Source organism: Vespula vulgaris, chromosome 1, assembly GCF_905475345.1.
Source record: "Vespula vulgaris chromosome 1, iyVesVulg1.1, whole genome shotgun sequence".
Lineage (NCBI taxonomy): Eukaryota > Metazoa > Arthropoda > Insecta > Hymenoptera > Vespidae > Vespula > Vespula vulgaris.
This window is the reverse complement of record NC_066586.1, coordinates 5,079,719-5,106,286: the sequence shown is the minus strand read 5'-3', so window position 1 is coordinate 5,106,286 and position 26,568 is coordinate 5,079,719. Positions and strand designations below refer to the sequence as shown.

At 37.0% G+C, this 26,568-nt stretch overlaps 1 protein-coding gene across 1 annotated transcript in view; it reads right to left on the bottom strand.

The window, feature by feature from the left end:
• The window catches only part of LOC127071418 (uncharacterized), a 318,282-nt gene that overhangs the window by 64,643 nt on the left and 227,071 nt on the right, over window positions 1-26,568 (bottom strand). The gene's annotated exons all lie outside the window — the stretch shown is intronic.

Here is a 26,568-nt window from a genome sequence, read left to right as displayed (position 1 = left end):
TGTAATATAAACAATTCTTTTCGATTTTTCTTCGAAAATTTTTCTTCATCTTCACGCAAAGTATTATTAGAAAAAGATGATTTATTTTTTTTTCATATTATTTTAAAAGTAATTCGAATATACGAGAACTCGAATAAAATGTTTTGCTTCTTTTTGAATGTCTCGCGATAACTCTTTTGTATAACAAAGTTTCCACCAGAATCGATTCGTAAGCGATGCACGAACGTATGACGCGTCGACACATTAATCATTGATAACGCACGCGATTGAGAATGGGAGGAGGTTTCAGAATATTTGTGGCTAGTACTTGATAATAGTATCTTTTTTCTCTCTCTCTCTCTCTCTCTCTCTCTCTCTCTCTCTTTCTTTCGATGATGAATTCCCTTTGAGAATTCACAGAGAGAGAGAGAGAGAGAGAGAGAGAGAGAGAGAGAGAGAGAGAAAGATGTAGAGAAATTTCCTAAGTTTTGCGAGAAAAGTTTCCTCATAAATTGAAGATTTTGAATTGTCCGTTCTAGCCTGCAAATGGGTGCTCTTTTCTCCAACGCTCTAAGATATCCACAATATATTTGGAATTATATCCGAGAAAATTTCGATATATTTTACGAAAAGCAAAAGTCAGCAAGGAAAGAAATTCTGTGTACGATATATTTTCTTTTCTCCGTTCGGATATTTTTCGATGATTATCGATAACGAAGCTCGATTAAGATAGATTGGTTCAAGAGAAAAGACAGCGGTAACATGGTGGAGGATGAGATCGAAAGTTTTCTGATAGGAACGTGAAGTGGAAAGTTTTTCTCCGTTAAATCCAAAGTTTCGTTCGGAAGCATCTCGAGCAACGCCAATACAGTATTTCGCTATATTATCTTTACACGTAAACATACATCTTGGTAAAAATATATTAATATCGGTCTTGAATGATGCATTAAATATCGACAAATTTAAGAGAATTTGTTTTTTTTTAAATAGGTAAAGAAATAAAAAATGAAATGTCGGCAAATATATATTATTTTTACATCTAGACATGCATATGGGTAAAAATATATTAATATCGATCATTTAATGATACGTAAATAGAACAAAAAATATTGACGAATTTAAGAGAATTTTTTGTTAGATAAAAAAAGAAAAAATGTGGAAAAGGATATTTCTACACACAAGATACATATATTCAAAACTATATATATATATATAGGATAAACTATCAAAGAAGGTGAACGGGTCATTCCACATCGAGTGTTTTGGAAAGCTCCCCTTCTTTCAGGGACCAATGTGTATTTACTTCTTTTATATTTTTCAACCATTCACGATTTTGTAGAGTTCGTAAAAGCACGTGAGACAGAAAGGAGAGATCAGAAGAAAATTCGTCTTGCTTCCTTTCACAATAAAACTCGTTGAGTTTTTCGTTGGCGTAATCGAATTTAGCTTCGATATGAAACTCTCTCATTTTCGCTACGAGTCCATTCAAAAAAGTTCTTATCGTAAAAGTACGATTGTCTCGAGAAAAAGAAGAAAAAGACAGAGGAGAATCTGAATGAGTTCACGAGGACCGATTTGCATCAGGGATTTTCTTTTTTGTAGTTACGACGTGACTTCTTCGCGAATAGATTTTCTCAATGTAAGCGTTTAACAACCATTATTCTCTTTAGATATTCATGCTCGACGTACTATATCGATTAATGGCCATCCATTTCGTAATCGTATCACGATGAGCGTTAAATGCTTAATAGAAATGCTTTTCATCGACAATTACGCTTTAAATTAATCTTTGTGTTTCCGCTTAGCGACGTTTCCGCTTGCTGCCACTCGATTTGACTCATCTCGTGTAATATATTATGTCATTATGATATTATGGCGATGCAGTGACATTTACGTCGGTGAATTTACACGCAAACGATCGTGGAACATTCATCGCTTGGCGTATTTAATTGGTTTGCATTTGAAAATATTCTTCTATACATATGTATGTCGACTTTATTATATTTCTTACGTTTACCGTTGTTGTTATTTTAGACGATGAATAAAGCCACGATCGTTGCAATTTAAATCGTAATGCATAAATAATTAATTAAATACAGATAGGAGAAACGCATACACGTTGTTAGTTTTACAATTAGCAATTTAATGAATGAGAGTTTGATGTAATAATGACGAAAAAGTTAACGTACTCGAGAACGTGGTTATTATCATTATAGAAAATAATTGTATTTGTTACTCAAATTGCATAATAGGCAAGACCAGTACGCCAAGTAATCTAGCAGATTTTCGACGGAAGGAATATTCCATCTCGCTCTACCTATCTACTTTCCACGAGTTTCTCACTTCCTCTGGTCTCTCTCTCTTTTTCTCTATCTCTATATCTCCCAATCTCTCTCTATCTATCTATCTATCTATCTATCTACCTATCTATCTATCTAAAGATCCTGGATATGCAAATTCACGATAACACACAGAGATGGCCATTTTGGTGTGCTAATTTTGGTCAGGAGGATCTAAGAGGAGTCTCTAATATTCTCGATTATAGTAAAGACAGAAAGGAGGACAGAAGCGAAGGAAGAAAGATAGGATCCGAGATGCTTAGCAAGGAGAAGACAGGAATATACGAATCCCGAGTTGTCCATAAATCCGTCCTTTATTATGGCAAGCGTGGCCGGACACGCGTGGGTTAGGTTTATTCACGATTCCGTCTACGATGCATTTCTGATAGTATGCAAATTTGAATTACTAGCACAGAGCAGCAAGAGAGAGAGAGAGAGAGAGACAGACAGACAGAGAGATGAAGCGAGATGGTAGTACATCGCGATCGAATTCAGTCCATCCTCCAAGGGTTTCCCTATCGCTTCCTCTCTCATTCTCTCAGCTTTCTCTCTCTCTCTCTCTCTCTCTCTCTCTCTTCATAGGATGCACATATACACATACAGGATCCGTTCGTTGCATGGATTGCATCCCAATCTCTCTGATCCTCTCACCTATAGACTATAACATCTTTGCATTTTCAGCGATTAGGATGATTTTGCGAACATGCTAAGGTAACCTGAGTTAGGCACATGCTCTGACGAGGTAGTAATTAGGCTCAGGATTGTTAGCTGTATTAATGTCGAACCGCAAGACGCATGAAACGTGAACGTTATGCTAATAAAATTATATTTGCGATACTTGTGATTAAATCTTGCCGATGCTTTTCATTCAATTTGATTGGCACAAAGCGGAAGGAGAAAGGAGGGGGAGAGGATATCTCGCAGATTTCTCTAATTGAATTAAAATTCCTTAGGAACTTTTCCTTGTAATTATGCTGTCAGCGTGGTTGATGGCATAATTTCGTTATTCAAAGCTACTTAATGCGAGATTGTTAGGAGTGATACGAACGTACGTAGGTACTGTATACGTATGAGTCTACATAAACCGGCGCTTAAAAGGAACTCTCTGCTTGAAAACTATAATCGGGTTAAACAAAACTTCGTAACTGAATTTCAGGTTAAATAACAACTTTCATCTTTACCTTTGGACATGAACTACTTCTAATCGAATCGGAATTTCTCCAGTCGTACAGTTAACCCTCAAATAATTAACAAGTTTCTCACGAACGTTCCTTTGCACTTTTTATAACAAACAAATTTGTTTTTAAATCTTTGTTTTAAACGACATTTATCTACCTGTCCTTATATAGATATAATAATGTGTACCATATTTATCGATCGTAAAATATCATTATTTAACGAAAAATCTAACGTTGGAAATAATAGCATAGATCGTTGTGGTCCAACGTTTTTCAAAAATTTTGTCGTGCGGCCCAATACATTTGTTTGCAATGTTACCGCCACTCAAATGTTCGCGGCTATAATATTAAATTTTTAAGAACCGAGTAGACTGCAGTCTACCTGTATGTTACTTTACGGATACGGCTGTTACTGCGGTATTCTCTACGAACTCACAAGAACACGAACACGTGAAACTTTCTGAAAATATCTTACAATTTTCTTGCACTTTCCTCGTTTTGGCGTAAGGTAGCAGCTATCATTTCGCGGTCCATTAAAAATTTAACGCGACCCGATATCGGACGGCGGCCCATAGGTTGAGAAATGCTGTTATAGTCGAAAAATAAAGCAAGAATTGTTTCAAGGCACGTAAAAAAGTAACAACAAGAAATTGGCTGGATCTTGTTAAGGTACTCGCTAGTAGGGAATTAAATGTCCCTAAGAATAAGCTCGTAATATATATACATATATATGTAGGTACCGTATTCGTTGCTACGTGGGACGCTTACAAATTAATTGAAACGATATTATGCGACAGAAAAAAGAATGTATCGTCCGCGTGACTTTCGTGAAATCGCGAGAAAAAGATACGAAATAAAACGTATTGCACGGGCAAATTGAGTTCGTAACGTATGGGAGATCGTGCTGTAGAATACAAATTCTAGACGTCGCTCTCTCAACTCCGATTACAGCTTCTGTAATGTTTAATGAGCTATGAGAGGAAAAAAGTATTAGCCAATTAGGTAGCAATCTCATGGTTACTCGTTCATGGATATAATAATTTCTGATAGAATATATTTCAAAACGTCTGCAATCGTTGCTATGCAATTAATCAACATTCTTTTTATTTTAACAGACTTTACTTTTTTTTTCTTTTTCCATTATCCAATGCAAATTTTTCTATTTACCATACGCCTATGGATTTATGTTAGTTTTTTTGATATAGAAAATTGATTCTTTTCATTTTCATCGGCTCTATTTCACTTTTCCATTGCTATCTGAAATCAATGTAAATTTATCGAATAGTGAAGGGGACCCATATTTATGATAACGTCGAACGTTCATCAGAAGTAACGGCGGGGATAAGGTGAACAAGGAGAAAGGTTGAATTTTTTGGAGTAGAAGCGAATGGAGGATTGAGAATCAACGATCAATGCCAGTCACGTACATGCGAAAGGCAGGATTTGGTCGATTCCGTGAAGTAGGCTTCGTCGAACGATCGAGTTATCCTTTCAGGATAGTAGGGTTGGCCAAATTCAAGGGTCGGCATCATCGTGAAAAGGACGTCCGTTTGCAATTCCGCAAATCGCCAGGAAGCTCGGTATTCACCGTGGTGCCACGATAGCGTCATCATAGATGAAAAGAAAAGAAAAGAACAAATATTCGTGGTTCCCTCGTTTATTTTTAAAGCTTAAGGATATTTTTCATTTTGATATTAACATAATTAATTTAGCAAGACGATCCATGTTCGATAATTAACTCGCATATCATCAAAGAATCATTATTACAAGCTCTTAGTTTCGATCGATTTTCTGACAACCATCAAAAGCGAAGGTTCATTTTCGTTATAATCCTTTACAATCAACCGACGATACTCTTAACGAGCATCGGTACGTACTTACATTTCTTCTTGTAAAGTTTGTCGAACTATTGAAATTATTTCATTGTTAACAATTTTCATAAAATAATTAGCTGTAAAATAAAATACGTTGATGTTTCATTGTGAATATAGGAGTATTATACGTTTACATATTATTCCTAGTATAATTAATAATAAGCTGCTAGAAATATAAGTATTACGACGATCTTTGAGATGCATGAAAATGAACGGAAATTGTTGGAAAATGATTTTCATATGGTGAAACGCGAAACGCGAAGGAACATTAGAAAATAAAGGTTGTTTGATAAGAGGCTGAGAAGAAGCTAATTTCTACTTAGAATCCAAACAATTAATTCTCTATTCTTTCGTTTTTTTTTTTCGTTTCTCCCTTATTCTTCTTCTCCTTCTTTTCCTTCCTTTTCTTCTTCTTCTTTGTTTGTTGTTTTTGTTTCTTTCTTGATAAACTTCTTTTCGAAGTATCCCATAGAAAACAAACAAGTAGGCGTGGGAGTCTGAACACGTCGAAAAGCGAGAAAAGAGCGTGGAGTGGCAAGTCGAAAGAGATTTTATTAGGGTATTTGTAAAGGACTGATGTGGTATCGTTTCTACGAATTTGTCCAATAACAGGAACAATTTATTTCTGTGCTCTTTTCAATAAGAGGATGGGCGTACATAACAATGAGCTCGAAATTCTACGAACCTTTAGAATGTGTTTGCGCCTGAAAATGTTTTAAAACGTCTATGTGATCGGTATAATCCTACGACGGTTTATGTTTCATTGAAAATCCAATTTTCATCGAGTATCCATCGACGTATCCATCCGATCGGTCTTTCGTATTATCATTTAATAATTTAATAGTTTGCTTTGGAAGGTTGTTTCATGATGTCGTCTCAGACAGAAAATATCACTTCCAAGTCGAGATCGAATATCCGAAAAAGATAGATAAAGAGAGAGAAAGAGAAAGAGAAAGAAAGAGAGAGAGAGAGAGGGAGAGAGAGAGAGATACTAACTATCCTTTATCATTATTGTTTCTTCGAGAAACGAATGAGATCGTAAGATTCGCGATACGATTTTAAATTCATTCGACGGAAGAAACCTCCGTTGCAATTTACAGATATATTTCGTGGGAGGGTCTCTAAAAGTTTCATACGCCATTAAACCAAAGTGAAAAGGATATAGTGATAAGAACAAGAGAGAGAGAGAAAGACAGAGAGAGAGAGAGAGAGAGAGAGAGAGAGAGAGAGAAGAGAACAAGATTGCTCGCATTTATTCGGATCTCGAAGTAGCTTGAATTATTTCTTGAGAATTCGAGGAAGGAAATAGCCAGCTTGCCAGAAGGAGTAATGTATCCTTTTTTTAGAAACGAAGATGATATTACGCGGTTGATGCCATAGTATCAGACGCGTATCTTGTAGAAGCATAAGGTCTCACGAAGACATTGTACTCGGAACGATTTTTAGTTGGCTTCACCTATGTGCCCGATTGTATGTGACCAACTCTTTCTACTTTTACGATAGTGTTCATACTCGACGAAAAGAAGTGCGCCAAGAATAACATCGACATCCTCTATTTTCTTCTTTTTTTCTCTTACTATCTTCCATTCTTTGTTGAGAAGCACGTTTTTAAGAACAGAAAGAAAGAGAGATAGAGAGAGAGAGAGAGAGAGAGTATCGAAGAAACAGGAAGACGATTGATCGAACAATAAATCCCCTGATTGCTACCATTCGAAAAAGAAATCTGAACAGATGAATTTTTATCTAACGTATAGTAGAGATTTCATTTTATAACTATTGAATTTTTAACGTACGACGTGTATAAAAAAAAAAAATATTTGATTTAGATATCTTTTCCTAGATGTTTTCGTGAGAGAAAAAGATAGATAAAAAGAGAGAGAAAGAGAGAGAGAGAGAGAGAGAGAGAGAGAAGAGATTTCTCATACACAAATATGTACTCATAGGTTACTCGATCGTATTTAAAATTAATGGAGAAGGAAAGTAAGTAAGTAAGTAAGTAAGTAAGTAAGTATGTAAGTACTTACATAGCTGTACACGTATAGAGGTATAGGATAAGTATAAGTAGGTAAGAACTTAGAAGGTAGTAACGCTCTTATATCGAGAGGAAGATCGTAGAAGAGGGTAGAGGGTAGAAAGAAGAGAGCGTGTCTTCGATCGCAATTACTCGCTTGTCCGAGCCCGCACAAGAAGGAGAGTAGGTGGAGTATAGTCTCCACGAAAGAATTCTACGAAAAGACTCCATCTACTTCTTCTCTATCTCTCTTTCTCGTTTCTCGATCCCTCCTCAAGGTTTCCTCCACGTTTCATACGAAAGGCACTTCGTTCGAGAGTAAGTGAGCCAGTCGTCAGCGTTTTCAGACACTCAGACACTGTTACCACTCTTCTCTTCCTCTTCTTTCGTCACACTCTTCTCTTCTTCCTTTCTGCCTTCTTTTACACTGTCTAACACGCACATACACACATACAAACACGCACTCTCTCTCTCTCTCTCTCTCTCTCTCTCTCTCTCTCTCTGTCTTTCTCTCTCTCCTTCTCCCTTCCGTTACTTCATCTCGTTCAAGCGGCAGCTTCGTCACCGCCTCCGCAATCTCAGTTGGAAGGGCAAACAATAATGTACGAGAGGACGTATCTCTCTTGTACACTGCTTCGTATTTTACCATGAGACAGACAGACAGAGAGAAGGAGAGAGAAAGAGAGACAGACAGGGAATGATAGGACTCTGGCCGAACTCTCAAGCGTTCTCCATTTGTACAGAAATTTATAATAGTCAAAGATACCTTGTTTCTATGTACACTGAAATCGTCTGCCAACATAACGATAGATCCAATGAACGTTTACGCGTACCAATGATAACGAATACCAGAATGATGGTTTTTAAATGTGCTCAAACACGCGACCGCGTAGGCAAATATTTGTATAATTTCAATAATTTTCTGTATATCGTATTGACGTAGTATAATATACTTTTTATTATTAAATGAATATTTTATTAAATTATGAGAGGAAATGATCGCTTTCCAAAAGGTTAAATGTTCGACTTCATTTTTAAAGTACATCACTGTTACTGTTCCTGTTAGAAAAATACAATATTTATTCGTATCGTCTTGTTGCATTCTCACGAAAGTGTACGAACTCGTATTTATTAAACATGAAACGTCACTTTGTCACGACTAGTTCTTCGATCGGCCATTTAGTGAAAGTGCAAAGTTGTATAGTTTAAATGTGCCTCGACGTTAATCGTCTTCGTTAACGGGGGCTTTAAGAATTCTCCGATATTCGTGAACGGTTTTTACTACTACTACTATGCATACTACTGCTCCTACTACTGCTCCTACTACTGCTTCTACTACTACTACTACTACTATTACTACTACTATTGTATTCTCTGAGATATCGAGCTAGGAACAGAGGTAAAAGGACATTTCGCTTTTGGCAAGTTGCTGCGAATTACAGCGCGTGAGGAAGTTGACGCGACCGATTTAATTCGGTGTCTAGCGAGGAAACGAAGTTTGAAGTTCACCGTTAGTTCCGGACGAAAATTTGCCTCTCCGTATTTTCCTTCGTTAAAGGTGCACAATTTGTGACATTTTTGGTAATACAAAACGCTTGGGTTAACTCGAAACGACCGAATAGTTTAATGTCAATCTTTTTTATTTTCCTAGTAGAAAATCGTAAGTACCATAGAAATTTTCGTCGACGTTTAAATGATCGTACGATTCACGTACGAAAATCGATCATTGACAAAATAAACGTAAGATTATCAGATGTAAGACTCTTCGATTGTAACAGAAATTTAAAGTGAAATTTGAGAGATAATCGTTCGGTAAATGCATTTCGAATTTTTGTATGGTCCAAAATCGGATAGCGAACGAACCGATTTTGGAGCAACGTAACGGACTTGGTTGAGAAGAACGGTAAGATTCTTTATGGTGCCTTCGTTACTTCCTCGAACAGAAGTCCTTTGTGAGAGAAATAAAGCTCGACTTGATTCGCGCTCGAACACGTTTCCGCATCGCAGCGCAACGAAACGGTAATGGTCGCTTCTCTTTTCTATCTTTTTTTACTCTATTCTTTATTTCTTCTACCTTCGTCTACTTCATCTTTCTACTGCTTTCATGTCTTTTACCTTTCTGTCTGTCTGTCTCTCTGTCTGTTTCTCTGTCTGCCTCTCTCTTTCTTTCTCTCTCTTTCTTATTCTTTCCCTCTTTTTTTTTCTCATAGTATCAACAGTCGTGAAACCTTGGTGGGATCGTTTTTCTTTGAACAAAGGCCTTCGAGATCCGAGAAAATTTCTTTCCCGAATTTTCCGACGTTCGGCACAGAAATTATTCATCGAGCTTTGCATCTCGTCTTCTCCAGTCGAAAAGCCTCTCCAAGTTCTTTAATTTAAAATCCGTAGAGAATGATTTTTACGTGATGCCAACTTTGATTCGTTTTAAAGTCGTATACTCTATTACGATATATAGAGATTACTCCTTGAAGAAAATTGATATTCAACAATATTTTTTTTGAAAATATTAAATGCTCGAGATACGAGGAAAATTTTATTAATCCGTTTGCCATTTCAAATGAATTTCCCGTTTTTATTAATTTAACTGTTTGTCGTTTCAAATGAGTTTCACGTTTTTCATAAGCATCCTAATGTCGCCTTTTGCTTTAAGAAGAAGATAAGTTTTTTAGTTTCAATATTTTTATTAGAATTCGTTCTTCGACGGAGAATGAACTCGTCGAACATCGGATGAAAAAGGATAGGATGATATATCATTTTGTTTCACAGTTTCACTTTTGAGACATTGTCCCAAACGATTTTATATTCTTCATCCCGGACTTAGAATAAATATCCGTCACGCATCGGGGAAACTTTTTTCATCGGAGTACTTTCCTGCGACCGTTCGATCCTGAATACGAGATGACGTTACTTCAAAACTTGTCTAATATCAACCACCCTTTCTCTCTCTCTCTTTCTTTTTCGCACGCGCAGGTTTTCTTTGTCCCCTATTGGCTATAATAAATCTGTCTCTCAGCTTTCTCATTTCCTTTGTCGTAACGCGTAAGCATTTCATTTATTCGTTCTTTCGAACGTCGTGGCATATAAACGAAGATGTTAAGCGACCACGAGTCTCATAAAGTTTCATACGGATACCATTTGCTTTTCAAACTTTTTCCCGATGAAAAAGTTTTTTTTACAGAGAGCGAGAGGGAAGAGAAAGAGGGACGCGAATAACGCTCCTTTTCCCACTCGCAGCTGAATTGGAAGTCGAGTTTTTGAATTCGACTAGCTAACTGCATCGTGTTCGAATGAATTTCTTTTTTTAATCCTCCGTTAAGGATAAACTTCATTTCCACTTGAAAACAAGGCAAAGCTACCTTTTCTTTCTTTTCTCTTTTTCTTTTCTTTTCTTTTTCCAACTATTTTTCATTTTCCCTTTTGACGTGATATTCGTGCGTCAATTTGGTACTTGACCAAACGAACGATACGTCAAACAAAATTGAACGAAATTGGAATTTATTGGTGACTGATTGCGCGTAGCGGAAAACCTACCGAAACAAGCTGCCACTGATCTGGTTGAATGTTCTCGAAGAAGATTTATCGAGTTATCGTTAAAGTGAACGAAAAACGTATCGTCTAGATTTGTGGAAGGAAGGAGAGATAAAATTTTTATTGCTAGGATTTTTATATCGCCTATTGTATCGTATCGTTGATGTTCGGCCGTATTCTTTTCCCTAGCGAAACTATCTTCGACGAAGCTTAGTAAATAGCTACTGCATATATATATATATATATATATATATATATATATATATAGAAAGATAGATAGATAGATAGATCAAGGGATGAAGATTTAAGGAAGTAGTCGTTGTGAGGGAGCTAGAATCAACTCGATGCGAGGAACTGACCGAGTTACGTTATTCCTGCGACATGGATGACGTACATCCTCGGAGCTTGCAGCTTAAACTCTCGTTTCGCTAATGGAGAAGAATATAGAGAGAAAGAGATAGATAGGTAGAGAAAGAGAGAGAGAGAGAGAGAGAGAAAGAAGGAGCATTGTTGTAACGCTAGTGGAGCCGTTGCAACGTGATGGTATGTCAGACCACGTAAATTTTGGACGCGCATGGTACCCAAGGGATTCTTATTTATGGTACCTTTCCAAAGGGAACGAGGTAGTTAGCGCAAAGTGCCTTTAAGTTTAAACGTTTTGAGCGAGAAAGAAATATATGTACATATATACAAGAAGATGAAGTAGAATGAACGAAAGAAGTCACTATCCTGAGAATTGAAAATCGAGAATTGAGTAAAGTGAATAACGTGGGACTCGTGACGTCATTCTACTAATGGAAAAGATATCTATAGAAAAGTAGACAAGCAGAGAAGCAAATGCGGTTGGTAAAAGGTCAAACTATAATTAGATAGACCGATCGGTATAATCCGATCATAGAACAAACTCGATATTCTCCGATGTCCGAGCAAACATTGATCGGTGGTATCCTATATTCCGCTGTGTTCGTTATAACTTTCGATCAGACTATACCGCTGACGGGTTACAGGATGTACCATAAATTGGATTTGATTCTCGATTTGCCACGAAGTGTCCATATAGTGATTCATGTTTAGTGCATTTCCTGTGCATCAACGTACGACTACTTCAATAGTTTTCCCTATACCTCTTTCTCTCTTTCTGTATTTTTAATAACTAATTTTCCCAATAAATAAAAACCTACGAAAAGATGACCCAGACTAAAAAATTAAATTCTTGACCTGTCGACTTTTTTTCTTGATTCCCGGAGGTCCTCCTTCTCTTCCTCTGTCAAAAGAGAGAAAGAGAGAAAGAGAATTGTGGTGTGAAGGGAATAGAAGAGAAGACAAAAGTGAACGGGTAGAAGTCAGTCGACTGTGTCGAGTAAATACGACGAAGCTTCTTTCTACACGTTATGCGTTTCCCTCTATCCCTCTCTCTCTCTCTCTATCTATCTCTCTATCTCTATCTCTCTTTATATACGTACGTATGTATGTGTCTCCGACATCCAGAAAGCGAATGCTTCAAATTGAGGAAATGTCTCGGGGAGGAAATGACCTGCCCGTGTAATTTCGTGGAAGACGCATCGTACTGTACGTCGATGTTGAAAATCCTCTTCGCAAAGAGAGGGAAAGAGAGAAACAGAGAGAGAGAGAAAGAGGTCGACGATGTTCAGGGCGGTGCCGTCGTCCCCGAAAACGTGAAGATCCTTCGTGTTTGTCTCCACCTTCCTCATCCCTTCTCCTTGCTGCTCTCTTTCTAGCAAGTTTCGTTTCGTTTCGTTCTTCTTAGACAACCCGGCGCCTCCGATCTTCCTTGTATCTACTTGGTGGATGTCCACTATTACAAATCCACGGAGGAAAAACGTGAAGGTATTATATATATATATATATATATATATATATATATATATATATATATACATACACATATATGTGTGTGTGTGTATAGGTATATATACTTAAGTCCGTTCGCTTTGCACGAATCTTCTTCGATTTTCACTATCCGACGTGTTAAGGCAAGTAGACATCGAGAGTGCGATGGGTAAATATTTCGTTAGCAAATTTGCGATCTTTGAGCAGAACCATTTTTGTAATTCGAAGAGACGTAAGTATACATGTAGAACGTAACAGAATCGATCGATTGTATTTGCCTTTAGTTTATTGTCGAGTTCTAACGTTATTGTTATGATATTTTTAAACGTTTTTATTATTACTACTATTATTATTATTATTATTATTATTATTATTATTATTATTGTTATTATTATATTATTGAGAATATCGTGTGCTCGAGGAATATAATACAATACCGATTACTAACGATTTAAATTGTCTCTTATTTCGCAAAGTTATCACGAGCGATATTAAAGTCACGTTTATTTCATGGCTCTTTTTCTTCTCTCTCTCTCTCTCTCTCTCTCTTTTTTCTCTCTTTCTCTCTTTTCTCTCTCTTCCATCGTTTTCCTTTACAGCAAAATTCTTTCTCCATAGAGATATGCAAAGAATCCCGATCACAGTGCTCGAAATGACCGACGATAGTTTTATTTCGCTTTCTTTTACAGAATGTTGGCCTACGAAAGAAATACGACTTTGGAGCTTCGGATCGTTATTCACGTTGTCACAAGAAATGTAAAAACGTGCTAAAATATGCAACCCTTAGGTAACAGAACTTCGTTCGGTAGTTCCTGCAAAAGTACATGCGATGGAGTAATGCAAAGATAGAAAGGGAATTATGCAAAAAGGGAATGAGCTAATGAGAGGAATATTGCAAGGAGTAGGAAAACATAGGTCAATTTCGCCATGCCTGTTATGTAATGCCAGTTAATTTCACGTAGAAATTAACTCTCGTTTCCTCGTCTCCTTGTCTTTTTTTCTTATTTTATTCCTGTCACCAAGACATCTTTTTCGCGAGGATTTCACTTATAAATATATCCCGTATATTTTATCAGATTTGTGTTATCATCCGAATAAAGTTTGTCTCTCTTGTAGGAGAAAAAAAAACAGACAAAAAATATAAAGAGATAAAAAGAATTCCAATGGCAACGATTTACGTTATTTCATTAAAAGCTCTCGTACGTAGGTGCATATATGGGAATTATTCGAATTTTCAAATTTGTTCGTTCTCCTTGCGAAAATACGATGACATCGTTTCGACGGAACGAAATTCGATGTCCCTTCGATGCGTTTGCATAAATATTTAAATCACGTAACTCGCTCGCAAACCAACCGACCTTTTCCACGCTTGGGATCGCCAGCAAACGAGATTCTTTTTAATGTTATTACAAACACATGCCAGCACGTAATTCACTTCTGTCTCTCGACTTGTAATAATCCAGGATTAGTTCTTTGGTTTTTATAACTTCTCGTATGCGAATATAGGTATAATATTTATACATGGGTTTCATGTACGGCATCACACATATAACAGAGTCATATACGATCTCAGACTCATGTTACCGGCTCATGTATATACTTGTCTACCTAAGTACATAACGTCTTACAAGGATTACGTCGTTTGAAAGGCTTACGGAAAATGAGCGACAGTTTTCTACGATTTCGCTGTAGGATATTCATCAAAGGAAATAAGTTTTCTTACGAACTTATATTTATGGTTTCTTCTTTCTACAAAACGAAGAAATTGTAGTAGGCTCAAAAGTAAATATCTTCTTTCCGTTGCCAGAGTTTCGTTGAAGAAAAAAAAAAAAAAAAAAAAGGAGAAAAAAGAAAAAATAGAAAGACAAAAAAAAAAAGAAAAATTATAGTAAATAAAAGGAAAATGGAAATAAGAGAAAATTCTTCTTTACCATCAATATCGAAGAATTCTTTTCTCATTTTCCTTTATTTTCTTTTCTTTTCTTTTCTTTTCTTTCCTTTCCTACGCTTCGATCAGCCAATGCAAGCAAGTAGAACGTAATATTAATCAAAGTTCGATAGTATCTTGGCTCGTCTCGGAACGTAGGAAGAGTGTTTCAGACTACGACACAGGTTTCAGGCTAATCGGACAGACAGCAGCTTCGATGGATGGGAGATGAAGTTTCTATTGCGTAGAGTTCCTGTGAGATACATCGATTCGAACGTTAACCCTTTCACTACGAAAGGTTTATATCTATTAACTCTTCTCATATATTTAATCAATATATGCAAAGAGACGTGTACATGTATGTCCAATAAATTTTCCTCGAAACAATGCGTTTATTATTTTACTAAATTGATATAACATTGAAAATATATTGTTACGAGTTATATAGCAATCAATCAGATAACTGGATATGGATAAACGATGTGTCCGTTTGACATGCAACAACGATTACAACGATGTGGTTTTTTTATTTTTTTTTTATTTTTGTATTTTTGTATTTTTTTTTTTTTTTTTTTTTGTTAAAACGTATCATAGTCAAAGGGTTAAAACGTGGCTTAATACCACGTATGTACGGCGTAAGGATGGGCATAAGCCATTCTATATAGGACATCCGTGGTCCATACGCTCGAATAGAACGATGAACGCGGACTCGTGGCTTACCAGTCATACGAACACTTCTTTCGATCAGCCGAAAGAGTCGGACATGACCGGCAATTAATTCTACCAGTTTTGTATATTACATACGATATATTGTATATAACATATGTATTGACGTTATGAGCTTTTATAAAAGATATATCGAACTGTTCGTTATGTCTCGTCTCGTTTGACATTTTAACGATCGTACGAAAAAAAAGGGAAAAAAAGGAGAACGAAAAGGTAGATTTTAAAAATATTGGAAAATATTGATTTTTGTATCGTTCTGGTTTCTTAACGCGAACGATGTAACTAGCTCGCATATTAAAGAGCAATATAATTTGTAAATTTAAGAGATGTCTCTGGTACAATTACCAATGACAAATGCGGTTCGTTTGCGGTAAAGAATGATAAGAGGAAGTATTCGCGGGCAGTGAACTTGTTCTCGAAAAAGAAGAGAAAAAGTAGAAGAAAAGAGGAAGAGTTCCAAGCTCTTTCGGTACTGGGAATGACGCATACACCAATGTCGCCTAATGGCCTGCATATATCAGGACGCAAAGCTCTAGCTTACGCGTCCTACCTAGTACTTTTTCATTGCCTCTCCGCCCTCTGCTCTTTTCTCTTTCTTTCTCTTTTTCATCTTCGCGCCAGCGTTGTCTTCGAGGACCTCGGCACGTCGCGGCATGGAATGGAAGATCCTCGCGAAATCCTACGAGATATTCCGCCACTTTGTTTCTATGATAGTAAGAAATTACCACGTCTCACTGTATCTCTCCGTCTTCCTTTTCCACCTACGTGTTATGTACAAGAAACGTACAACTGACGTACCGTACTTAACTACGTTATCTCGTTATCCTTGAAATACAAACGAAAAGATTTTGAGTATCCTTATCTCGACGGCTTGTTCGTAATTTCGTGAGGGGATGATGTCTGACGACGGACACTTGCTATTTGAAAAAGCTTCGAATCGAAATGAAGGAAGAGGTTCGTTAAATTTCATAAGAAAAGGACGACATATGATGATCTTTTTAAAGAGTCATTAGATAAGAGCTATTAAAAGTTCATGGCGTCGTACGAACGTGGAGAGATAACGAGCGTAGCCTGTCATTTTTATGAGAATCAAAAGTAGAAAAGGTGAAAGGGGTCGGATCGCTAGTTATATATGTATAAACGAGAACGAACGGTCGAATGGTCGAGGGGTGGTAACAAAGAGGCAGGCTATGTTAGGCCAGCGATTCCCTCGTTTACGACGTCGTCGCGTATTTCCAACGCGTATTTTAAGCGGGTTACAAAGAGGTGTCCGCCCGGAGAGTGCATATTTCAACTTGTTTCCTGGTTTCGTTATGACAGCCTGAGTAATAGCGACAGAAGAGGGAAACGGCCTCCTATACCAGGGACGCAATAATAAAGGCGGTCGAGGCATTTCTCTCGACAATAAAGAGCTGTCATGCAAAATTTCCTCGCATATTTTTCTATAATGCTATCCCGTTGTCCGACGTTCTTCCTCCTTCGACGGCATTACCGACGGTACATGCCAGCTGCACTCCCGCGAGATTCCATGAAATTAATCCTCGGAGGAAGAGTACGCCTACTAGCTACGAGAACTACTAGAAGCAAGAGAGAGAGAGAGACTGACTCGTTTTTGCTCGAGCCCCTCGATCTTTTGGGATTTTCATGGAGAACGTGACCGGCGGACGAACGAAGATTTTCCTTGAGATCTACCGACCAAGAAACGTGCTGTTCTTTCGCCTACTTCTTTCGAGATGTAATTCGTTATCCCTTGGCTTTGCTCGACTCACCACTCATCCCCCTTTCTTTGAATTAGTGTCTGATTTTCAAAGTTTATAGCTAGTAAAATGTCGATCAAATTGAACGTCGATTGTAACATTAAATTGTTTTTATACCTAAGATCCTTCTCATTCTTTTCTTTTTTTTTTTATTTTGTATTATATGTATTACTTGTAATTTCTAAAAATGTAAGAATTCCTTTCTCGACGCTAATACTTTAATACTTAGGTAAGTACTTAGGTAACGTTGTACGGCTTTCAATTCTCCTATCATACGTTTCTATTCTCTCTGTTATTATTTTTTTATTCCTTGCTTCATCGATTCTACGAAAAATCCATTTATCGGAAATGCCTCTGCGTTATTTCGGACAATGGACGTTATATTTGATATTTTTCACGCTTGTTTCGAGAGTTTCATCAACGAAAGAAAGAAGGCCGTGCTAGTAATCGGAGGAACTAAGTGGACCGATAACGGAATCGTCGGTACAAGGAGGAAGGAGGTGTTTGCGAAATAGAGTGATGAGGAAAGTGGTTATTAAGAAAGAACGGAGAATTTCTTGGTAGAGTTGCAGGAAGCGGAAGGGCTGCTGGCGATGTCGACGAGTGGGGTCGAAAGGGCGAGGTGTGTGTGTGTGTGTCTATAAGTGTGTAGAAAAGAGAGGAGAAGATCGAGAGAGATAGAAAGAGAGAGGTTACTAGAGGAGACCATGTTATCGGAAATTAGGCTCTTCCGTGGGGGAAAGGTTAATAGACACGTCAAACTGCCTGATAAATTACCGTAGTCTTAGGTCTCGAAGGTATTCGAATATTCATTCGCCCTTTGGACTTTATCTTTATCTTTTTATCTCGTACGTAATAAATACCTATTTCTCACGCAACGATCTAGCAAAGGGAAACGTGCTAGGTTTTTTATTCCGAGTTTTTATTTTAATCCAAATACATTGTTCGCTGAGAGAACGAAACACGCCACATGGAAAACCATTCGCATTTATTTAAATAGTCAATAGGAGAGAATTCAAAAGGACATCCGTAGGTATAACCTCACGCCTGATATTTCCGACCAATAGGGATTTCGAATATGGTGGGCATGTAAATTCAAATTAAATCGATACGTCGCGTATCAAAAGGAAAATCCGAGTTTGAATATCGATATTTTCAATGTACAAGTGTTTTCCATTCGTCATTGATTCAACTGTCTTTATTTAGATAATATTAACACGTAACATATTCTCGGCATTATAGCTTCGAGTGATCGCTTTGCTCCTGCGTGATGTACTTAACGTTGCTGCAATTCGCCTCTCGTAATCTTTCACGAACATTGTATCGTTCGATATAATGTACGTACGTATGTATATCGATCGATTCCAAAATGTAATTAAATCGAATCGTTTTAAATCGTATAATGGAACAAAGCGGATGAGAATGAAGGCTGCAATGTCGAAATAATCTCGCGGATGTAATTTCGCGAGAATACATAGCGCCTATTTAGCGAAGAAAAAAAGACAACGTGCGTCAGGATTCGATTAAATAAGCCTTTTATAATTGATCGATAAACAAAGTAATGACGATGCGCGTTACTATGGTGCTGGCGTAACGACTTTCGTCAAATCTTTGATTCTGTGTGAACATAATGGAAAGATAAATACGAATTAAACGAGATAAAATCAGGGATTGAACGATAAATAAAGTAAAAAAGATCGAGAATGCTTTTCGATCGCGGTGCTTTTCGTTATCCACTTTGCATACTAACGAATCCACTAACGAGCGTCATTTATCTCGACTGTGTCTCCTCGTAGTTAGCCATTTTACGATAGAGCTAACTACGTATATTTCCAAACCGATATCTACGCGTTGAAACGCTTTATGCATCCTCCAAGGAAATTCTCTATCAATTACTACACACGACTCTAATTCATCGAATCAACGATAAGTCATAATAATCTTGGAAATATCGTTTCTTATCGTTTCACGATCGTAGAGACGCGTCGCATTCGTAATCAAAATTTAGCTTTGTTGTTCTACGGAACGATCCTCTTAATCTCAACGTCACTGTTCTCGACTATACTCGACACGACGTTAGGGAATTATTATGGTAGATCTCTACGAGAAATAATTCGTTTGTACGTTCCAACTTTATGTATATTATTTTATAAGATTTAATATTACGATTTATACGTACTACGATTTCTCATTAATCATCGTCCTTTCGTAGGAAATACCTCTTTCGGAACTTCGTTCCGCATGTTCGTAGGCAATTACGTCGGTCTTTTTCAATGGAACTGTAGACGAGAGAGATGCGTGGGTCGAATCAATCCGGCAATTTAGTGTTTTCCTTTTTCTTCCTTCGAAGTTTCAATCTGCGATCCTTATAAATTCGTTGGATTCGCTTAAAAAAAGACCTTTCATGACCAATACGAAAGGTAATTCCGTCGAGATTTCGAAAGTGATTGCATGTACATACATACAAATGAGCAAATGAGTACACTGATACGTCTATTGAAATTAATTATCAATCTTCGATAAATCGATATAAAGTGATCGAGAAAGATCTTGTCAGAGCATCTACAGACACCGACCTTTCTATCTTTATTTCCCTTTAAGTTGGTACGTGCATAATTGCTTTTATTCCGATATATTCGTTACGTAACGAGACCGTTTTAATAAATGATCTCCTAGTAGGATCTATATTTAAACGGATTAAAATTCAAGAATAGGTCACTCCTCTGTCACAATTAGTTACAAAGTCAACTTAAAGAACATCGATCGATACTCCTGAGATAAAATTATAACCACGTAAATTATGTAGGACAACGTTGTTCTTTAGAAACGTATCGGATGCTCGTTGAATAATTAATTAATGTTAATAATTAGAGCGTTATTTCGATCACGTGTAAGAGTATATAACGATGCTTCTATGGTTGTTTACTCCATAGAAATATAAAGTTCTTGAGCGTAAAGATTTTTTGAAAATTATTATACTCGGTTCCATTCATCGAACCTAAAAGGAGGATGAATATGATAAAGACGCGTTCATTCGAAGCGATCACGCTCATTCTTTCCTCGACGCGTTTATTTGTCAATTCGCCTAACCAGAAGATCGATCGCTCCTCGGTGACGTGGTCATGAAAACATGTAAAATGAATTTCCAACGACGACGACGACGACGACGTCGCAGCAACATCAAATCTGTCAAATTTCGAGCACCTCGGTGAACAAGATAGAAGAAGTTTCTTTTCACGCGTCTGGCTTGCCAATACGATATTCCTCGTCCTTTGAAACGGTGCTATTGTGTCTGATAAAATGCAATGGCCTTAAATTGAAAGTTACTCGAGCATCCTTCCTATCCTTTTAACATTTCATTTTATACCGTATATATAAATATTTATTATTAAAAAATTTCTATGTGCGTTGAAACCTATACAATATCTCCGTGAATATACAATATTCACACGGGTTCACTAAACGTGATGGTTAATTAAGCAATTGAAAAAGTACTCCAAGTAAAATTCGGATCGAACTAATTTTCTATAAGTACAACCATGTAAAAAAAAAAAAGATCTAGAGGTCTTGCGTTTTCTTGTTTTGTTTTTCTTTACCTATTGTTTCTTTTTTTTTCTTTTTTCTTTTTTTCATTAACATCGAAACAAAAAGTCGAACGAAACGAGGATGGTCGTTATCGGAGAGGTGGTGGGGAGTAAAGGGCTCACGTAAATTATTGCCTCTACTAATGGCTTTAGTTATAAATTTGCTGGATCGTACAGGCAGCCAGGCCAAGCCAGGCCAGGCGTTTTCGTTCGTGAGCCGTTCGATTATTCCGGTCTGCGCTTCAATCGGCGCGCGTGCGAATGCCACGAACGAAAATAATATTCATCGCGTTGGCAACCTCGTTCGGGCTTTTTAGTATTTACGTCAACGAATTTGCTCGACGACACACTTTGTCTTCGCTAACGACAGTATTCATATTTTTCTGCATGTCGTTTATTTTAATCGTAGATATATTATCAAAGCGAGAATTACTATTACTTAATATCACTACTGTGGAATGTTGATTAGAGGAGAATACAATACTCGCAAAGTGCGATTTTCAAAATCGATTTAAGTCTGGGATCCGGCTTATGTGTGTGTACTCGTTTGTGGACGCTCGAGCTACATGCGAGTTACGATATATAATTACGAATTATAGTTTCTTTTAATGGATTTAAGTGTATTAATTTTAAGAATACCGAGAATTCTACGCTAATGCGATAACTTGTACTGTGCTACATACCAAACTCTTGCATAAAACTTTATCGGATTTCTATTAGTACGTTTATTACATGGAAATATTTGAAAATGTGATACTTAGCGAGTATAGTGTATCCACGAAACTTTAAGAAGCATATAATCGTAAGAAAAAGTTATATACTTAAGACGGTCGATAAATTTTTCTTGTTTTTGTAATAAAATGAGCGACTTCTTTTTGATTCATACTTTTTCTCTCTCTTTCTCTCTTTGTTTCTTTGATCAAGTATTTTATATCCTGTATCTATATTATTTTACAAAAGTGACGGGAAAGATATTGGCTGAGATCGTTAATTACTCTTTGCTGTCTTCTATTTTTAATTATTCTCCTATTAGCTGTTTTTAGCTCTACGATACGAATTAAGAAAAGAAAATAATTTCTCGGGGATCGATAGGAAGGCGTTGCCGTGGATCTAAAGACAGGGCGAAGCTTTCAACCCTACTCCTATTTCGATGCCGCTAGTTAGACACGTTGGTGGTAAATTAAAAATCTCTTCTTGTTGCCCTTGTGGCGTCGGCTTTCACGGCTGACCGATGTCGGTACAACCTGTATCTTGACGTAAGATGAAAGAGACTTTTGTTAAACATGAGATCAGGAATAAAAGACGGTTGGTACAAAGGATATCATAATTGAAACTCAAGCGTAGGGTGATCGTGTAAATTTGTATACTGTCTGCGATCTATCTAATAAGAAAACAGTAGACGTTTTATCGAAAAACGAAATAAAAAGAGAAAATAATTGAAAGATATAGAATGATTTTTTCGTCCTTTTGAAAAGAGGATTATTTTTCACGAGATAATTGGCGGTGGCTAATTATTATTAAAGAAAAGAAGCAGAATCTTTTAAAAGAAATATCTCCAAGTAGTTATACGAGAGAAAAGGAAAAAAGTTTTATTATCGAGCGAGACGTTAATCATCTTATTTCACGTAAAATATTCTTTCGATGTCGACGTCCGTACCGAACGAGAACGTCACGATAGTCGGACGAGAGGCAGCGACCTTTTTAATCGCGACGCGTAACAATGGCCGACCGAATGACGTAGAGCACCGTCGCGCCTCTCCTATGTTCGCCATTTCTCGGCATCGCGAAAAATAATAAAAGTATTCCAGGGAGAATTTGTTCGCCGTTGCACGGACTTTCTTTTTTCGTCTTTTCTTACTTTCTTTTCTTTATATTCACCCTCTTTTTCATTCTATTTTTCTCCGTACCTTCGTGGAAATTTTAGAACGAAAATTTCTTAATCATTTTACGTAAAATCTATTCGGGGACATGATTTTTATTATAGTTCACGTCAATTGACTCTATGAAATTACTTAGATGCGCTTTTCCGTCACGTTTTATTTCTTAACAAGGAAGAGAGAAGGAGAGAGAGAGAGAGAGAGAGAGAGAGAGAGAGAGAGAGAGAGAGAGAGAGAGAGAAAGAGAAAGGAAAGAGAACGTCGCGATATGCAATTAATTTAGATCAGATTTTATCTTTGGCACGATAAAATTTTGGCGTCGATCATTTTAGCACTTCTGTGCTTTTAGAATCGCAGCAGACACGGAAGTAATGTTATTGCTTGACTCGAATATTTCTGGCACGGGGAGGTACGTTAGCTAGAGTCAAAGTGAATTCTATCTGGCTAGAAATATAGACACAGAAAAGGGAAAGAGAATTCGACGAAAGTGGGCTTGGATCGAGCGTGTAAATTCGAGCACGACAGAAAGAAATTACGAGCAAAGTCGAAAAATAAACGAGAGGAGATGGTCTCGACCATAATTTTTTACGAGAGAATTACCTTATTCTCGAAATCATTCTTATTTCGCAGTTAGATTATTTTCTGAGAAAACAAATTGGTAGAATATTTTAACCGTACCTTCGTGGAAATTTTAGAACGCAAATGTCTTATTATTATTTTATTATTAATTTATTTCCTATTATTATCTATTTTCCTTTGTTGTCATGCAGCTGGTAGTCTTATATCGTCCATTCGCGTGAGACAACTTTTGAAATTTGTTAACTCACTCGCTGAAAGTATAAAATCGTACCTATGTTACAAAGCACGCCAAGTGCATCCTGAATTTGATTCGTTAGCGTAACTTCGGCAACTCTCATTTTAATTCCTCTTCTCTAATCCTATTTTCTTAATTACAACGAGCAAGCGAGGTCGTTTGTATTTTCGCTTTTCCAATGCTGATCTCGGCAAAACTAATCGAAACAGGTTGAGGTTACGCACGAAATTTCGGCTTTAACGGAGGAACAGATAGTAGAGAATCTCTATCAGGAAGGGAGAAGGAAACGCTTGCTCGTCAATATTCAATGACTGACTCGTAACGGTGGACATGGCATCGTCGCTAGTAAATTGTCCACGTTGCGCTACCTAGACGGTTTCTCCGTCCTAACTAAGCTAACAATGCTTACTAATTAAGGATTCAATTCGACACGTGTATACCTTACTTCATGGAAAATCATTGAAATATCTATAGGTCTATTCCGAATATAAAAGATAACGTAATGGGATGAAATACGGAATAATGAAGAGAAGAAGAAGAATAAGAAGAAGAAGAGTAAGAAAAAGAATAAGAATAAGGATAAGGATAAGAAGAAGAAAATCTTGAAATGAAATTTTTCTCTTAATCCCTTACACGGTTCGAAATAATTGAGTCAGTGAGAAACGACTGAGTCTTTCTTCTTATCCTCATATCGTAAAGATCGTAGTAGTACACGATCGAGAATAGACTAGAATTCATTCATTATTCTTGCTCCTTTCCAATACTTCGTATGCAAGGTATTAAAACTCGAATCACAAAATCGTCGTCTATCGTACCTACTATACTTGCTTTCGGAAGGTAAGAGGAGGAAACGGGAGAAGGATCGAAACCTCTCGCTTATCGGAATCCTCGCTCTTTTCAATACCTGCCTTCCTTATTCATAGACCGGCTCTCGTATCTATCCGAATGAGTTTCTGCAATTCAAATTCCACGGGGTAAAGCGAATGAACGAACGAATGAACGAATGAACGAATGAACGAACGGAGAGAACGGGCGAGACGAAACGAAACGAACGGGAACGAACGAATAAACGAAAGAAAGAAAGAGGAAGCAGGTACGAAGCAACGGAAAGAGAGAAAGAAAAAGGGAGGAGAAAGAAACGCATATAGTATATTTGCACGAGTAGGAAAAGCTCTCGAGACTTTCTCATCAACAATCATGACTTTATATCCTGTTTCCTCTTCTCCGCGTTCTCCTCATCCTTCAAATCTCTGATATACAATGACGTGCACATATGATCCTCAACGCTGCTCCATCTCTGTCTCCTCTCTTTCTCTTCGGTTCCAATCGAAGATCGATCGCATGTCGTTCCACGCTATGATAAGCTCGAAAAGTCTTGGTAATTGTAAAAATCGATATGCTTCGTAGGCACGGCCTATTTATAACCATTCCCTTCATCTTTCTATATTGTTCTATCAATAAAATCTATTTTTATCCTTTATAGATTCTAGTTTGAGTTACATGAAAGGGTAAAGAGAAAAGTATTGATAACCTTCCTTTTTTTTTTCTTTTTTCGTTCCTCTAATTAGTTTTCAAACGAAGCTGTTATCATTTGATAACTGTTAACAGGGGATGAAAATTTCTTTTGAACTATTTATCGAATTCTACGATTGGTTGGAAAGAACGTGAAGACGATTCTTTGGAAAAATTCTCTCTTGATCGTAACCATGAATCACACCATTCGCCATTGCTATTGGGAGAAACGAATCGATGTGGACCCAGGTGTAATACCGTGAACACGTAAAAGTACGCCGAAAAAGAGCGTCGTTGCCTGACGAACGGAATAACGTCTTTCGAATAAATGTCTTGGGACAATTCCGAAAAGCAATGTGAATGCAGGAGATATCACGAGGACCTTTGACCCTCCGGGCTTTAACATCAAGGGAAGAAACGAATAGCGATTTTGTGAGAGTACCGATGAGATTCGGAAACTTTTACCAAGAGGATGTCTTTTATTCTCCAATCTCCATTTTTTTCACATTATTGTTCTTATTTTCTTTTGAGTAATACGTTTAAAATATAAAGATGACGGTCGAGTACTCGCCAAAGTTTTTCCAATGAATTTTCTTTCTTTCATTCGCGAAGTGCCCATGAGAAAAGATTTCGCGTACGTATATTTCGAGTCAGGCAAGCGAGACTCAAAGCAAATAAGAATGTCTTAAATTAGATCGCGGATTATATATATATATATATATATATATATATATATACACACACACACACACACTCTCTCTATTTTGCACTGTAAATATACGACTGAATGTAGCTCGACTTCGTGCAGTGCATATTTTCTAACTTCGTTATGCATAACGTCGTCTCTCTTATCAAGAAGGTATACCAGCGATTTGTAAGCGGGCATAGCCTTTTGTAAGGAACAAAAAGCACTTATTCATGAGGTAGCCATGATTTTCTACATTTTTTTTTTTTTAGCTAATTAAGATTGACGACGTATCGTTGTATTATATTAACTGCGACTTTTGCGATCGAAAATATCGGACGATGGAAGTACAAGTGATTTTTTAAAAAATATTCCTAACTTTTAAACGACCGTGAATTTTATGAAAATAAATAAATAAATAAATAAATAAATAAATAAATATAATACAGCGATATAAAAATTCGAAGAGTACAATTTTTTCAAACTAACAATTCGCGGACGTTCATCGCTCGTTCCTACATATGCATGTTACGCTCTTTACAAGGTTCACTCCCGTAAGATTCGTAAGATATTCATGTAGAACTTTATTATATCTCGGCTTGGTGTAAAACCTCACTATAAATATTCATGAGCGTTCGTACTCGTGCGAAAAGTCTCTCATAAAAGAGCTTGTGTGCTGGAAGCACCAAATCGCGGCCCAGATAATTACTTCAATCCGAAAGAAAGAGAGAAAGATAGCGAAGTAGACAGACAGAGAGAGAAAGAAAGAAAGTGGTCAGAAAAATTACCGACGAGAAAATTATTATCGATAAGATAACCTTGATAAAGCGGTTGATTTATCGAAATAAAAAAATTAATCCATTATATCAATTGCTAAATGATAGATATCTCGTTCCCTAAGGCAGATTAAAAGAAATCAATTTAAT